Genomic DNA, 15,886 nt, shown 5'->3' with positions numbered 1-15,886 from the left:
TTTGAAGTTGCTGAAGTCAGTGGTCAGAGCGGAGAGGTGCAGAGTGCCCAGGAGACGGATGAGATAATGTTGCTGAACTCTACATTAAGCCCGGTCGTGTAGCCAATAGAAAAATCAGCAGTAATTGGACAGGGACTTGAAGTGGTGAGCAACAGGGCGGTTGTGATCAAACTTGGGGGCAGAACAGATGTATTCCCGTGTAACCAAATCACCTGATTTGCACAAAGAGAAATGTGGGACAATTCCCCCCCCCCTTCAGGAAATCCTGATACTTCATATTAAAACATTAACTGGATAATAAGAGGGCGGGGAACTGATGAGCTAAACCTCTGACCGTTATGCTTTATACATATCTTCATGCATTATAAATCAGATCATGGATGGTTGGTCATCTTGTTGCAAAGAATACAACATAATGGAGTGTTTCCAATGCTAATTCTTCCCGATAATGAAGAATTTGCACCGTGCTGAGTTGGCTGAGCTTAGCTGGAGCAGGGGCTTTGGTGCCTTAATTAGTCTAGTGTCCCCAAGTAAAGTAGAGGGTGGGGAAAGCAGCCAAGATTCCCAAAGTTGTGGGTTCACAGTCCCACTCCAGAGACTTGAGCACAGAAATCTAGGCTGACGCTCCCAGTGCAGCGCTGAGGGAGTGCTGCACTGTCGGAGGTGCCATTTTTCAGATGAAATGTTAAACCGAGGCCCTGTCTGCTCTCTCAGGTGGACGTAAAAGATCCCACGGCCACTATTTCGAAGAAGAGCAGGGGAGTTATCCCCGGTGTCCTGGCCAATATTTATCCCTCAATCAGCATCACTAAAACAGATTATCTGATCATTATCACCTTGCTGTTTGTGGGAGCTTGCTGTGCGCAAATGGGCTGCCGTGTTTTCTACATTACAACAGTGACTACACTTCAAAAGTACTTCATTGTCTGTGAAGCGCTTTGGGACGTCCTGGAGGTCATGAAAGGCGCTACATAAATGCAAGACTTTCTTTTCTTTCTTTTCCTAATTACTGTAAGCTGCATATATTGGACACCAAGTGAGGAGAGACTCGGGTTTGGCTATGATCCAGGTCAAAACTTATGTCATCTGAGATCAACAGTTTATTGAGTTTCGAACCTTGTTTTCACTGGCAAGACAGACACTGAGCTGAAAGGCCATTTGGCTACTTTAGCTCATCGATCTAGAGAATCCTCTATCACAGCATTCGACATTCTCTTAAATAATTCCAGGGCTTTTGCCTGCTCTACCCTTCCTGGAACCCCATCCCATGTGTTGATCATCTAGTGTGTGAAGAACTTCCTGACCAGTCCTAAATTTGCCCTTGTCACTTTGAACCCCTCTTGTTTTACCGTCAATCCTCACACTTCAATGAAGATGGAGTTCTGGTATGTGGCTCTTGAGGAACTAGTTACTTTGACCTGTTCCTGTATTATGTGGGTGCTGAACAAAGTACTCAACCTCAAATAACTTGTGGAAGCTTCACAAATAATCAGGCACCCTGAAGAAACAAAGGCCTAGAAATTCAGTAAGGCCCCGCCAGCTCGCTTGCGCCCAAAAGTTAGCGCTGCGCGCGGAGCCAGTTGTGACCGTCAGAAATTCAGTTTTTGCACCCAAAGTCGGAACCAGGCGCTATTCCAGGGTGTGCCCGCCCCCGCTTGGGGCGCTGAAACTGAATTTCAGCGCTGTAGGTGCCGCTGCGCCACCCGCTGCGGAGCGGCAGGCTGCGGTACTGCAGGCCTCCTTCTCTTAAGGGGGAGGTGCCTGCAACGGGGAGATCGCCGCTTGATAGTGCCGGCAAATGAGCCCGGCACCACGGAGAAGTGCCGGGCTCACGGAAAGCAGCCGGCAATGCCGCGGGGGGGGGGGGGGGGGGGGGTGGAGGAGGCCGGGGAAGGAGGTGCGGGCAGGCGGCCGCCGAAAAAGCGGCCGGCCGCACCTCCGCCTTAACTAGCGCCACTAAGGCTGCAGGACGGCCACGGTTGCAGAACGTTGTTTGCGGCCACTGCGGAAGAGGCGGCCGCAACTAAATATGGGGGTCGGGCCGGTATCGGGGCGGAACCGGGGCACTGCGCACACCGATGACGTCATCGGTGCCGGCGCAGCGCTACCGGCTACCGCCGCCATTACCGCTGCGCTGAATATCAGTGCAAACTCCTCTATTGGCGCAGAAGCCCTCTTTGGGCGGTAACTGGGCGCAAAGCTGGCGGGGCCTTACTGAATTTCTAGCCCAAAGGGTTAACAGCCTTAAAGCAGACACTGAGGAGCTGCTGCAGGAAACACAGCAACTTTCCTCAGCCTAGTTTATTTTAGACTGAGTTATTGAAGGAGAAGACCTCAGCTACAACAAAGGGGGTTTGAACCGCCCAGGGCACATACTGTTTAAGAGATTCAGAACATCTTATTGGGAACTGGCACAACCCCAATCATTTGATTTTTATATTCAGAAAGAGTGAATGGCTTTAGCTAGGAATTGAGTTCAGGAAATTAAGCACAGTTTGAGAAACACACAACAGAAAATGTTGGAAATACTCAGCAGGCCAGGCAGCATCAGTGGAGAGAGAGTCAGAGTTATCGTTTCAGGTCTGGGACCCTTCATCAGATCTCTCCACAGATGCTGTCTGGCCTGCTGAGTGTTTCTAGCATTTCCTGTTGTTATTTCAGATTTCCAGCATCCGCCATATATTGCTATTGTATTGAGAAACACACAGCCTGGGATAATGATGCTCAGCCTGGGATTTTGTAGAAGTCTATGGTTAATGGGCAGGCTGAAGCTGTAGGATTACTGGCATTAGACTGGTCACTAAAGATTTTACGGATGTTAAACAGCAAGTAACTAACAAGCTGTTGTGAGCCAGTAAGATTATACCTGGGTGTTTTTTGACTGCTGCATACTCTTGTACTCCCAAACTGAAACTTTAAGGAATTCTCCAAAGGGAGACAGATCCAGGATATTAGGGCAGAACTTCAGCAAAAGGAGAAAAAGATATTAAAACAGCGACTAGTTCCGAAAGAGGCAACAACCCAGCGGAGGGACATGAAATTTCGCTCAAAGCAACGCACCTTGTAAAGAAAGCAACAATTTTCCCAAAGGGGAATAAAGTGCCCAGGTGTTCCAAAGCCGTAAGTCAAAAGCCAGCAGAACTCACTGACGGGGAACAGGGATTAAAATAACCGGAACACTCACTCACCCAGCGAGAAAGCTGCGGTCACGAGATGAAAGGCGAAATGCTCGGAGATCGTAAGAACTGCAGGAATTAAAAGACTCGATACCGTCAAGGCCAAGAGCGAATGTCCCAAACAGCCAAGTGAAACAGATCATGCTAGTCTGTGTTCCCAAATACCCCGGCAGGAAACATGACCCCAGGTGACAGAGACGGTCGGTAGTCGAACCCCAAACTGACAAGTGCAGAGAAAGTTCGCAATGTCCAGCGAGCTCCCCCTCGGTAGAGAAAACTCGCTTCCCAAAGGTGGAGTTACCCAGGTCTGAAACAGCGAGAGGAACTCGCTCCTCCCAGAGGGAGGAGTCACCTTGCCAATAGCTCAAGAGTAGGAACAGGAGCGTTTCCCAGCATGTGTTGTCTCTTGCAAAGGTTAGATTTACACAGTATCTACAGCACAGAAACAGGCCATTCGGCCCAACTGGCCCATGCCGGTGTTTGTGCTCCACACCAGCCTCCTCCCACCCTGCTTCATCTGGACCCATCAGCATATTACATAGAAACATAGAAGATAGGAGCAGGAGTAGGCCATTCGGCCCCTCGAGTCTGTTCCACCATTCAATGAGATCATGGCTGATCATCCAAATTCAGTACCCGGTCCCTGCTTTCTCCCCATATCCCTTGATCCCTTTAGCCTCAAGGAATATATCCAACTCCTTCTTGAATATATTTAATGTATTGGCCTCTACTGCCTTCTGTGGTAGAGAATTCCACAGGTTCACCACTCTCTGGGTGAAGAAATTCCTCCTCATTTCTGTCGTAAATGGCTTACCCCTTATCCTTAGACTGTGACCCCTGGTTTTGGACTCCCCGGCCATCGGGAACATCCTTCCTGCATCTAGTCTGTCTAGTCCTGTTAGAATTTTATAAGTTTCAATGAGATCCCCTCTCATTCTTCTAAACTCTAGCGAATATAAGCCTAATCGACCCAATCTCTCCTCATACGTCATTCCTGCCATCCCAGGTATCAGTCTGGTGAATCTTCGCTGCACTCCCTCCATGGCAAGAATATCCTTCCTCAGATAAGGCGACCAAAACTGCACACAATACTCAAGGTGTGGTCTCACCAAGGCCCTGTACAACTGCAGCAAGACATCCTTGCTCCTGTACTCGAATCCTCTCGCTACGAAGGCCAACATCCCATTTGCCTTCTTAACCGCCTGCTGCACCTGCATGCTTACCTTCAGCGACTGGTGCACAAGGACACCCAGGTCTCGTTGCACTTCCCCTTTTTCCAATCTATTGCCGTTCAGATAATAATCTGTCTTCCTGTTTTTGCCACTGAAGTGGATAACCTCGCATTTATCCACATTATACTGCATCTGCAATGCATCTGCCCAAACACCCAACCTGTCCAAATCATACTGGAGTTTCTCTGCATCCTCCTCACAGCACACACGCTCACCCAGCTTTGTGTCATCTGCAAACTTGGAGATATTGGCCCAGAACTTGGTGTCGGAGGCTTGCCACGCGTGCAAGCCCCCGATGTGCACTTACCCGGCGCGCCGACATCTGAAACCTGGCCCGCAGTGGATTTCCTGTCAGTGGCCCGGTTCTGATGTCAGCGCGCTGTGCTAACCTGACCCAGCGGCGTAGTTAGTGCGATGTGCCGGCTGGGATCAGGTGAGCACTGTTCAGCCAATCAGGGGAGGGGAAACTTCATTCATAAGTTTGAGTGTAAGAACTGTCAAACTCATGAAAAGTACTGCACCCCAAAACACTACTTAAACTTTAAATAAAATTAAAAAAAAATCCCAATCAGTAAATTAAGTATAAATAAGTTTTAAAAAATAATTTAAACAATAATTTTTTTTTTTTGAAAAAAATAAATTTTTAATAAAAAGGGTCTAAAACTAAACTTACCTTATTGTAGATTCTTTAAAATAATAAACCTGTGGAATTTTTTTTTCTAAATTGCACCAGAACACACCTGTAAAAATAAATACTTACGTGTGCCTTTTACAAGCGTAAAGACCGGAGGCCTTTACACATGCGCAAATCCCCCAAAACAGAGGAAATCCAAGACGCACGCGCTGCCCCCTACAGCGCACGCGCTAGCCTCTTCACCTCTTGGGTTATAGGAGAGGAAATGCTGGTTTTCAGCGCATGCGCTGTGCATGCTGAAAACCGGCATTTCCTCCGGCCAGACGCGTGAGTACCCCTTCCGTACTCACGTGTTTGGGGAGGAATTACTGCCCCATTACATCTAGTTCCCTCGTCTAGATCATTTATATATATTGTGAATAGCTGGGATCCTAGCACCGATCCCTGCGGTACCCCACTAGTCACTGCCTGCCACTCGGAAAAAGACCCGTTTATTCCAACTCTTTGCTTCCTGTCTGCCAACCAGTTCTCTATCCAAGACAGTACCTTGCCCCCAATCCCATGTGCTTTAACTTTGCACGCTAATCTCTTATGCGGGACCTTATCGAAAGCCTTCTGAAAGTCCAAATACACCACATCCACTGGTTCTCCCTTATCTATTCTACCAGTTACATCCTCAAAAAATTCCAGTAGATTAGTCAAGCACGATTTACCTTTTGTAAAAAGGTATATCCTTCTATTCCTTTCCTCCCTCATGTGTTTATCCAGCTTCCCCTTAAATGCATCTATACTATTCGCCTCAACCACTCCCTGTGGGAGCGAGTTCCACATTCTCATCACTTTCTGGCTAAAGACATTTCTCCTGAATTCCCTATTGGATTTATTAGGGGCTATCTTATATTTATGACCCCGAGTTCTGGACTCCCAAAACTTTTATTTTAGTTTACACAATAAACTATTACAATTAGTTCCCTTGAACTGTGCAATTGGCGATGAACTTTTTCAGTCTGTGCTCAGTGAGGAAGAGGGGGGCGGGGGGTAAATCTTAGTCCTCACCCACACAGGCAGTGATCTGGCCGGGCGGTTGAAGATGGGACACTGGCCAGGAAAGCACTGGAATAGTCAAGCCTAGATTAATTTCCCTAAAAGAGGATTATACCCCATGCAAACCAGGAGTAGAATATTTTGACTGACAAAATTCCAATTACAGGAAACTCTTTTATCCGGCATCGATGGGACCGGCGTGGTGCCGGTTGATCAAAAAGTCCGGATTACAGAGAGGTATACTTACCAAGGTAAGAGAGCCCCATACATGGCCACAGGTGCAGGAGTCCCGGTTACACAGCCACAGATCCAGGAACCCCGGTTACACGGCCACTAATATATAGTAAAACTTACCTGAACCTACTCCTGAATTTTGCTGGTTAAGAGAGATTTCAGATATTTAGGTGCCGGTTAAAAAGAGAGTTTCCTGCAGTCACAAATTAACGTGAATGTCCCACAACAAAAGACAGGAGGGACAGCCTAGGGAGAATGAGTACAAATGGAGGACTGGATTCAACTGCATTCTTCTCTGATACTAAACGCCAAATAAATCCCTATTAATTATTTTCCAGAAAGTTTTGGATTAACCTGGCAATCCTGCCAAGAAAAAATCTCAATGAATAAACCTTTGGATGTGATCTCAGTGTGTATTAGACATAGAACATAGAAGCAGGAGTCGGCCATTCGGCCCCTCGAGCCCGCTCCGCCATTCAGTGAGATCATGGCTGATCATCCAAACTCAGTACCCTGTCCCTGCCTTCTCCCCATATCCCTTGATCCCTTTAGCCTTAAGAAATATATCTAACTCCTTCTTGAATATATTTAATGAACTGGCCTCAACTGCCTTCTGTGGTAGAGAATTCCACAGGTTCACCACTCTCTGGGTGAAGAAATTCCTCCTCATCTCTGTCCTAAAATTCCTCATCTCTGTCCTGGTTCTGGACTCCTCACAGCACACACGCCCACCCAGCTTTGTGTCGTCTGCAAACTTGGAGATATAACTAAGACTGCCTACTTCCACCTCTGTAACATCGCCCGTCTCCGCCCTTGCCTCAGCTCATCCGCTGTTGAAACCCTCATCCATGCCTTTGTTACCTCTAGACTTGACTATTCCAACGCACTCCTGGCCGGCCTCCCACATTCCACCCTACGTAAACTTGAGGTCATCCAAAACTCGGCTACCCATGTCCTAACTCGCACCAAGTCCCGTTCGCCCATCACCCCTGTGCTCGCTGACCTACATTGGCTCCTGGTTAAGCAGCGCCTCAATTTCAAAATTCTCATCCTTGTTTTCAAATCCCTCCATGGCCCTCGCCCCTCCCTATCTCTGTAATCTCCTCCAACCTCCCCCCCCCCCCCCCCCACCCCGAGATATCTGTGCTCCTCTAATTCTGCCCTCTTGAGCATCCCTGATTATAATCGCTCAACCTTTGGTGGCCGTGCCTTCTGTTGCCTGGGCCCTAAGCTCTGGAATTCCCTCCCTAAACCTCTCCGCCTCACTACACCTCTCTCCTCCTTAAAACCTACCTCTTTGACCAAGCTTTTGGACATCTGCCCTAATTACTCCTTATGTGGCTCGGTGTCAAATTTAGCCTGATTTACGCTCCCTGTGAAGCACCTTGGGACGTTTTACTATGTTAAAGGCGCTATATAAATACAAGTTGTTGTTGTAGTATTTGATTGTGACCTCAAAAACATTTCTCTGAAGAACTGAGGTCCAATGTTGGTGACCTTTATTTTGAATTATTGTAGTAACTGTTACTGCAGCTGCAAATAAAAGCTATTGAGTTAATTAGAGGATGTAATACAGGCCAAGAGTAAACGCGGACAGCCTGGGGTCCAAGAAACCATGAAGGACTGTCTATACCTAAAATACGAGTCCAATAAATATTAGATTCACTCCAGCAAGTGTTACGCTGATGACAAGACACAAGGTACACCTAACAGTTAAACCAAAGGGCAAATCTATTTACATGAAATCGTTAAAGGATTCCACTGGTCATGCTTCACCCAAGGAAAGGTGGATGGTGCCTTTGAATTTAAAGGTGTTTAATAATGGGCTCCTATGACTGCCAGGAAACTGATGCATTCTAAAATTGTTCCCCACTTTGACCACATACATTGCCATTATCCCATTCCCCCATTCCTTCTCGAGTCAGAAGGTTGTGGGTTCAAGTCCCACTCCAGGGACTTGAGCACAAAAATCTAGGCCGACACTCCAGGGCAGTGCTGAGGGAGTGCCGCACTGTCGGAGGGGCAGTACTGAGGGAGTGCTGCACTGTCGGAGGGGCAGTACTGAGGGAGCGCCGCACTGTCGGGAGGGGCAGTACTGAGGGAGCTTCGCACTGTCGGAGGGGCAGTACTGAGGGAGCTTCGCACTGTCGGAGGGGCAGTACTGAGGGAGCTTCGCACTGTCGGAGGGGCAGTACTGAGGGAGCTTCGCACTGTCGGAGGGGCAGTACTGAGGGAGTGCTGCACTGTCGGAGGGGCGGTACTGAGGGAGCGCCGCACTGTCGGAGGGGCAGTACTGAGGGACGCCGCACTGTCGGAGGGGCAGTACTGAGGGAGCGCCGCACTGTCGGAGGGGCGGTACTGAGGGAGCGCCGCACTGTCGGAGGGGCGGTACTGAGGGAGCGCTGCACTGTCGGAGGGGCAGTACTGAGGGACGCCGCACTGTCGGAGGGGCAGTACTGAGGGACGCCGCACTGTCGGAGGGGCAGTACTGAGGGAGCGCCGCACTGTCGGAGGGGCGGTACTGAGGGAGCGCCGCACTGTCGGAGGGGCAGTACTGAGGGAGCGCCGCACTGTCGGAGGGGCCGTCTTTCAGATGAGACGTTAAACCAAGGCCCCGTCTGCTCTCTCATTAAAACAATGCCGCAAGGATGGAAATCTCTGGATTGATCCTGTGCCACATAATGGACAGGGTAAGAAGAGGAAGATTATGAAGGGCAAGCCATGGCTGTAAGACTAGTACAGGAGGGAGAAATTGAGATTGTTGGGCTATTGGAGTGAGATCTGGAACAAGCGAAGGCTGTACCGAAAGGAGAATCTTCACCTGAAGCAGAACTGGAGCAATGTTCTTGCGGAGAGCAGAGCAATGGGGAAGGATTTACGCTCATGTGAAAAGGGGGATTCAGACTGGAGAGGAAAGTCAGGGTTAATGAAACTGTTGATATAGAACCAGAAGGCTTATCCCAAGAAAGACTTGCATTTCTGTAGCGCCTTTCATGACCACCGGACTCCCAAAGTGCTTTACAGCCAATTAAGTGCTTTTTGAAGTGTAGTCACTGTTGAAATATAGGAAACGTGGCAACTAATTTGCGCACAGCAAGCTCCCACAAACAGCAATGTGATAATGACCAGATAATCTGTGTCAATGATGTTGATTGAGGAATAAATATTGGCCAGGACACCGGGGAGAACTCCCCTGCTCTTCTTCAAAATAGTGCCGTGGGATCTTTTACGTCCACCTGAGAGTGCAGACGGGGCCTCGGTTTAACGTCTCATCCGAAAGACGGCACCTCTGACAGTGCGGCGCTCCCTCAGTACTGCCCCTCCAACAGTGCGGCGCTCCCTCAGTACTGCCCCTCCGACAGTGCGGCGCTCCCTCAGTACTGCCCCTCCGACAGTGCGGCGCTCCCTCAGTACCGCGCTCCCTCAGTACTGTCCCCTCCAACAGTGCGGCACTCCCTCAGTACCGCCCCTCCGACAGTGCGGCGCTCCCCCAGTACTGCCCCTCCGACAGTGCGGCGCTCCCTCAGTACGGCCCCTCCGACAGTGCGGCGCTCCCTCAGTACTGCCCCTCCGACAGTGCGGCACTCCCTCAGTACTGCCCCTCCGACAGTGCGGCGCTCCCTCAGTACTGTCCCCTCCGACAGTGCGGCACTCCCTCAGTACTGCCCCTCCGACAGTGCGGCGCTCCCTCAGTACAGCCCCTCCGACAGTGCGGCGCTCCCTCAGTACTGCACTGGGAGTGTCGGCCTCGATCTGTGTTGCATTAGTTGGGTTCAGCAGGGGTGGTGATGGGACAGCCCCGTTCACCTGAGTGTCCCTTTGTAAGGGAATGTTGATCACTACCCAGTGACTCCTGCTGCAATACCCGTGTGTGGTCCTGAAGTGAAACAGGATTGGGCTCAGCTCTGATGCCTCTATGGTCAAATAGTCTGCTGACAAACTGTCTAAATTCACACGTGAAGAATGACCAGCTACCTCGATACCGACCAGCGATTGAACTCCAGGCCTTCAGCTCTATGTGGCTCCATACCACACCAAATAACAACAACATCACCTTGCATTTATATAGTGCCTTTAAAATATAGTAAAACGTCCCAAGATGCTTCACAGGAGCAATTATCAAACAAAATTTGACACCGAGCCACATAAGGAGAAATTAGGACAGGTGACCAAAAGCCTGGTCAAAGAGGTCGGTTTTAAGGAGTGTCTTATAGGTGGAGAGGTTTAGGGAGGGAATTCCAGAGCTTAGGACCTTGGCAGCTGAAGGCACGGCCACCAATGGTGGAGCGATTATAATCAGGGATGCTGAATATGCTACATTTACCCACCAAGCCATGGGTGGTTTATTTGTGGCAGATTATTTATGAAGCTTTCAACACTTAACAGAGTTCCAGTTCCGACAGTAAAATTGCTGGCTCCTTGGGCACTTCTCTGTTGCTACCGGTGGCCTCGCTGCACTGCCCTCTTTACTCTTCTACCTGGTGCCAGGCACGAGCTACAAACAAAGCTTAAACTCGGGTAAAATTTAACAAGGTCCATAAATAAGGTCAACATTGGAATTGTAAGTCAACTCTTTTATATTTCCAAACGCAGTCGATTTGCCATTGACTACTTTTATAACACCAGCAGATCTTCTGTGGCATTAGTCACAGTGAGTCAGTAAGGATATTGGCAACATAACGTAACGTTTACAGGAAGTGCATGTCTATGGCGAGCGACTCACCTCCTGACTCCCCAATGCCTTTCCACCATCTACAAGGCACAAGTCAGGAGTGTGAGGGAATAATTTCCACTTGCCTGGATGAGTGCAGCTCCAACAACACTCAAGAAGCTCAACACCATCCAGGACAAAGCAGCCCGCTTGATTGGCACCCTATCCACCACCTTAAACATTCACTCCCTCCACCACCGGCGCACCGTGGCTGCAGTGTGTACCATCTACAAGATGCACTGCAGCAACTCGCCAAGGCTTCTTCGGCAGCACCTCCCAAACCTGTGACCTCTTCCACCTAGAAGGACAAGGGCAGCAGGCGCATGGGAACACCACCACCTCCAAGTTCCCCTCCAAGTCACACACCATCCCGACGTGAAAATATATCGGCCGTTCCTTCATCGTCGCTGGGTCAAAATCCTGGAACTCCCTCCCTAACAGCACTGTGGGAGCACCTTCACCACACGGACTGCAGCGGTTCAAGGAGGCGGCTCACCACCACCTTCTCAAGAGCGATTAGGGATGGGCAATAAATGCTGGCCTTGCCAGCGATGCCCACATCCCAGGAAATAATTAATAATGGAAAACTTGTAAATATAGATATAAAAGTGATATATAAAATAGATATAAAATTTGTTAATATTCTGTATAAAGTATTGAACATAATTTATTGGAAATTATTTGTATCCCAACCAGATCACAAAAATATTTTTAACATTTTAATATTGTCTCAGTTTCTCTGCTGATTGGAATGTTAGCATGACGTTGGATGTGTGATAGTCGGAGGGGACGTTGGATGTGTGATAGTCGGAGGGGACGTTGGATGTGTGATAGTCGGAGGGGACGTTCGATGTGTGATAGTCGGAGGGGACGTTCGATGTGTGATAGTCGGAGGGGACGTTCGATGTGTGATAGTCGGAGGGGACGTTGGATGTGTGATAGTCGGAGGGGACGTTGGATGTGTGATAGTCGGAGGGGACGTTGGATGTGTGATAGTCGGAGGGGACGTTCGATGTGTGATAGTCGGAGGGGACGTTGGATGTGTGATAGTCGGAGGGGACGTTGGATGTGTGATAGTCGGAGGGGACGTTGGATGTGTGATAGTCGGAGGGGACGTTCGATGTGTGATAGTCGGAGGGGACGTTGGATGTGTGATAGTCGGAGGGGACGTTGGATGTGTGATAGTCGGAGGGGACGTTGGATGTGTGATAGTCGGAGGGGACGTTGGATGTGTGATAGTCGGAGGGGACATTGGATGTGTGATAGTCGGAGGGGACGTTGGATGTGTGATAGTCGGAGGGGACGTTCGATGTGTGATAGTCGGAGGGGACATTGGATTGTGTGATAGTCGGAGGGGGACGTTCGATGTGTGATAGTCGGAGGGGACGTTCGATGTGTGATAGTCGGAGGGGACGTTCGATGTGTGATAGTCGGAGGGGACGTTCGATGTGTGATAGTCGGAGGGGACGTTGATGTGTGATAGTCGGAGGGACGTTGGATGTGTGATAGTCGGAGGGGACATTGGATGTGTGATAGTCGGAGGGGACGTATCGAGTGTGTGATAGTCGGAGGGGACGTTGGATGTGTGATAGTCGGAGGGGACGTTGGATGTGTGATAGTCGGAGGGGACGTTGGATGTGTGATAGTCGGAGGGGACGTTCGATGTGTGATAGTCGGAGGGGACGTTGGATGTGTGATAGTCGGAGGGGACGTTGGATGTGTGATAGTCGGAGGGGACGTTCGATGTGTGATAGTCGGAGGGGACGTTGGATGTGTGATAGTCGGAGGGGGACGTTGGATGTGTGATAGTCGGAGGGGACGTTGGATGTGTGATAGTCGGAGGGGACGTTGGATGTGTGATAGTCGGAGGGGACGTTGGATGTGTGATAGTCGGAGGGGACGTTGGATGTGTGATAGTCGGAGGGGACGTTGGATGTGTGATAGTCGGAGGGGACGTTGGATGTGTGATAGTCGGAGGGGACGTTCGATGTGTGATAGTCGGAGGGGACGTTCGATGTGTGATAGTCGGAGGGGACGTTCGATGTGTGATAGTCGGAGGGGACGTTGGATGTGTGATAGTCGGAGGGGACGTTGGATGTGTGATAGTCGGAGGGGACGTTCGATGTGTGATAGTCGGAGGGGACGTTGGATGTGTGATAGTCGGAGGGGACGTTCGGATGTGTGATAGTCGGAGGGGACGTTGGATGTGTGATAGTCGGAGGGGACGTTGGATGTGTGATAGTCGGAGGGGACGTTGGATGTGTGATAGTCGGAGGGGACGTTGGATGTGTGATAGTCGGAGGGGACGTTGGATGTGTGATAGTCGGAGGGGACGTTGGATGCTGTGATAGTCGGTAGGACGTTCGATGTGTGATAGTCGGAGGGGGACGTTGGATGTGTGATAGTCGGATGGGGACGTTCGGATGTGTGATAGTCGGAGGGACGTTGGATGTGTGATAGTCGGAGGGGACGTTGGATTGTGTGATAGTCGGATGTCGGGGACGTTGAGTTGGGCTGTAGAAGTGGGGATGTAGGGAACGGGGGCAACAAGCAGGCTAAAAGCAGGAGCAGTCTTAAAACAATATAAAAAGTTGAAATAAGTGAATAAAAAGTTTTAAACCAAGTTTACTTCCAATAAAATAAGTTGACAACAAGAGGAGCAAATTGTCAGAAAGTCACTCCACAGAGTCACCTTGGGGCTGGAGCCGACAGCGACATCACAGCTCGTTGAAACAGCAATTCACAATGGTGAATGTTGACACCACAGGCTGACCAGACACAGTGACAACAGACTTACACGTGGGCAGCCTACCCAAGATTTTTGATAATATACCAGTAAAACTGCCCATGAAAATGGCAAGTTTGTGAGGAGGCTACAGATGAAGGAGGTGTTTTAAGGGGCAGTAGTCATCTGGTGGGGTTGGGTAGTGTTGAAGTGGGCAGCAGTGTTTTGGTACGGATGGGCCATGGGAACATAAGAACATAAGAAACAGGAGCAGGAGTCGGCCATTCGAGCCCTCGAGCCGGCTCCGCCATTCATTAAGATCATGGCTGATCTTCGACCTCAACTCCACTTTCCTGCCCGATCCCCATATCCCTTGATTCCCCTAGAGTCCAAAAATCTATCGATCTCAGCCTTGAATATCCTCAACGACTGAGCCTCCACAGCCCTCTGGGGCAGAGAATTCCAAAGATTCACAACCCTCTGAGTGAAGAAATTCCTCCTCATCTCAGTCATAAATGGCCGATCCATTTGGGGGGAGACGGAGGGGGGAGACGGGGGGGGGGGGGGGGAGACGGGGGGGGGGGGGGAGACGGGGGGGGGGAGACGGGGGGGGGGGGGGGGGGGGAGACGGGGGGGGGGGGGAGACGGGGGGGGGGGGGGAGACGGGGGGGGGGGGGAGACGGGGGGGGGGGGGACGGGGGGGGGGGGACGGGGGGGGGGAGACGGGGGGGGGGGAGACGGGGGGAGGGGGGGGGAGACGGGGGGGGGGGGGGAGACGGGGGGAGGGAGACGGGGGGAGGGAGACGGGGGGAGGGAGACGGGGGGAGGGGGAGGGAGACGGGGGGAGGGGGGGGGGGAGACGGGGGGGGGAGACGGGGGGAGGGGAGGGGGGAGGGGGAGACGGGGGAGGGGAGGGGGGAGGGGGAGACGGGGGGGGAGACGGGGGGGGGAGACGGGGGGAGACGGAGGGAGGGGGGGGAGACGGAGGGGGAGACGGAGGGAGGGGGGGGGAGACGGAGGGGAGGGGGGGAGGCAGAGTGGGGGGGGGGGGGGAGGCAGAGTGGGGGGAGGGCGGGAGCTGGAAAGTGCCGGGTTGGCCGGGCAGGAGAAGGAAGCAGTGGAGAGAATCCTGGGGCTTCACTGGGTTGATTTTATCTCCGCAGGTTTCCCAGCAAAGTCTCTCTCCTCCTGTTGTCCTCTCTGCCCAATGGCTGCTCCTCCTCTCCCCTCCGAACATTAAACAGAGTTGGTTTTTTGGGGCGGGGGGGATGATTACTGTCCCCGGAGCTGCTGCCTGTTGTTCCCCGGCCTCTCCCCCCGGGCCAAGGTGTCTGTTTCCCCGGGGCCGCTCCGGCGACAGGTCCCGAGGGCCAGGGAGCCGGGGGCGGCGGGGTGCGGGTAAGTCTTTTAAAAACCAAAGTTCAACATTTAAAGTTTAAAAACAAAGTTGCTAAACTTCACTGACCTGCGCACAACTTACCCGGAAGCTGCGGGGAGACTCGACAAAGTGGCTCCAGAGCCCCCTGCTGGCGGTCCTGGAACAGCAGCTCCTCCCAGTCACACAGAAACCTTCAGCATCACTGGGTCCAAATGCTGCAAATCTCTCTCTATTTGTGTCAGCTACTGGCTCAGTGGGCAGCACTCTCGCCTCTGAGTCAGAAGGTCGGAGGTTTAAGTCCCCACTCCAAAGACTTGATCATAAAAATCTAGGCTGACACTCCAGTGCAGTACTGAGGGAGCGCCGCACTGTCGGAGGGGCAGTACTGAGGGAGCGCCGCACTGTTGGAGGGGCAGTACTGAGGGAGCGCCGCACTGTCGGAGGGGCAGTACTGAGGGAGCGCCGCACTGTCGGAGGGTCAGTATTGAGGGAGTGCTGCACTGTCGGCGGGCAGTACTGAGGGAGCGCTGCACTGTCAGAGGGGCAGTAGTGAGGGAGTGCTGCACTGTCAGAGGGGCAGTACTGAGGGAGCGCCGCACTGTCAGAGGGGCAGTACTGAGGGAGCACCGAACTGTCAAAGGGGCAGTATTGAGGGAGCGCTGCACTGTCGGAGGGGCAGTATTGAGGGAGCGCTGCACGGTCAGAGGGGCAGTATTGAGGGAGCGCTGCACAGTCGGAGGGGCAGTACTGAG

At 51.5% G+C, this 15,886-nt stretch overlaps 1 protein-coding gene across 3 annotated transcripts in view; it reads right to left on the bottom strand.

The window, feature by feature from the left end:
- Positions 1–15,331, bottom strand: part of cib1 (calcium and integrin binding 1 (calmyrin)) — a 35,929-nt gene extending 20,598 nt beyond the window's left edge. Inside the window, exon 1 of one of the 3 annotated variants that reach the window (XM_085972400.1) lies at positions 15,237–15,331. The gene's annotated coding sequence lies outside the window, so the exon portion shown is untranslated. Of the gene's footprint in view, positions 1–3,188; positions 3,465–15,221 lie in introns of those variants that run through there. The other 2 variants (XM_085972397.1, XM_085972398.1) reach the window with 2 other exon arrangements.
- Positions 15,332–15,886: the final 555 nt, after the last annotated feature.

The sequence above is a fragment of the Somniosus microcephalus genome, chromosome 32 (genome assembly GCF_052327205.1).
Source record: "Somniosus microcephalus isolate GS21.2 chromosome 32, FLI_Smic_1.0, whole genome shotgun sequence".
Classification (NCBI taxonomy): Eukaryota; Metazoa; Chordata; class Chondrichthyes; order Squaliformes; family Somniosidae; genus Somniosus; species Somniosus microcephalus.
Note: the sequence above shows the minus strand (reverse complement) of the source record. Positions and strands in the feature narration are given on the sequence as shown.